Consider the following 1,262-nt stretch of genomic DNA (forward strand, 5'->3'; position numbering starts at 1 on the left):
TTATGGCAAGGATCATTCCCACCCCCTCCATACAAAGAGTAGACAGGGATGGGCAACTTGGACATTGGCTACCCAAAATGGAGGGCGGGGGCTCTACAAAGGCAAGAAATGATAGGCTTATGAGCTTTCAAGAGGGAACCTAGATCCAGAGGGTGCAGAGGAAGATAGAATCTTCACTGAGTAGTATCCAATCTGTCTGGGAGGGGCTAATGAAAGGAGATGGGGATAGGTCCCTTGTGGTACAGTGGTGAATAATTGTTATCAGGACTGACTGTGAGGGTTGGAAATGTAAAAGTGGACGTTTTGTAGCAAAAGGAGGGGACTGACTGACTTTGCTGTCCAGGAGCGGAGGTCCCTGGAACCATCAAGGGAGAAGAGCGGAGTGCAGGTCCCTACCCAGAGAAGCAGTGATGCCAGAGATGGAGGCAGAGACACTGATGTGGAGAGATGGAGGTGCTGAGGATGGGGGGTGGGAGGTTGGGGGGAGTAGGAGGCTTGTAGGGTATATCCTTTGATTGGTTGATGTTGCAGGAAGGGGATTGTAACCATGGCAATGAAATGATATATGATAGGATGAATGTACAGCTAATGTTCTCCCATGTAAACTATCACATAATTCACAATAAACATTTTTTTTTTTAAATTCTATCATGCAGCTTTCTTTGCCACATGTACTGTAAGAATGAAGACCATTCTCAGCAACCAGACTGTCGACATTCCAGAGAACATCGACATTAGTCAGGAGGGCTGCATCCTCATGGTGAAGGGCCCCAGGGGAACCCTGCGGAGGCACTTCAACCACATCAATGTGGAGCTCAGCCTCCTGGGAAAGAAAAAGAAGAGGCTTTGTGTTGACAAATGGTGGACAAACAGAAAGGAACTGGCTACAGTCCACGCCATCTATAGTCACGTGCAGAATATGATCAAGGGTGTTACACTGGGCTTCTGTTACAAGACGAGGTCTGTGTATGCTCACTTCCCCATCAACGTTGTTATCCAAGAGAGCAGGTCTCTTGCTGAAATCCGAAACTTCTTGGGTGAAAAATACATTCGTAGGGTTCGGATGAGAGCAGGTGTTGCTTGTTCAGTATCTCAAGCTAAGAAAGATGAATTAATTCTTGAAGGAAATGACATTGAACTTGTATCAAATTCAGCTGCTTTAATTCAACAAGCCACAACAGTTAAAAACAAGGATCTCTGAAAATTTTGGGATGGTATCTATGTGTCTGAAAAAGGAACCATCCAATAGGCTGATGAGTAAG

At 45.6% G+C, this 1,262-nt stretch overlaps 1 pseudogene; it reads left to right on the plus strand.

Annotated features, from left to right (window-relative positions):
* The first annotated feature begins 682 nt into the window (after nt 1–682).
* LOC102814154 lies at nt 683–1,249 on the plus strand (annotated as a pseudogene).
* Nucleotides 1,250–1,262: the final 13 nt, after the last annotated feature.

Source organism: Chrysochloris asiatica, unplaced genomic scaffold (assembly GCF_000296735.1).
Source record: "Chrysochloris asiatica unplaced genomic scaffold, ChrAsi1.0 scaffold00026, whole genome shotgun sequence".
In the NCBI taxonomy this organism is placed as follows: domain Eukaryota; kingdom Metazoa; phylum Chordata; class Mammalia; order Afrosoricida; family Chrysochloridae; genus Chrysochloris; species Chrysochloris asiatica.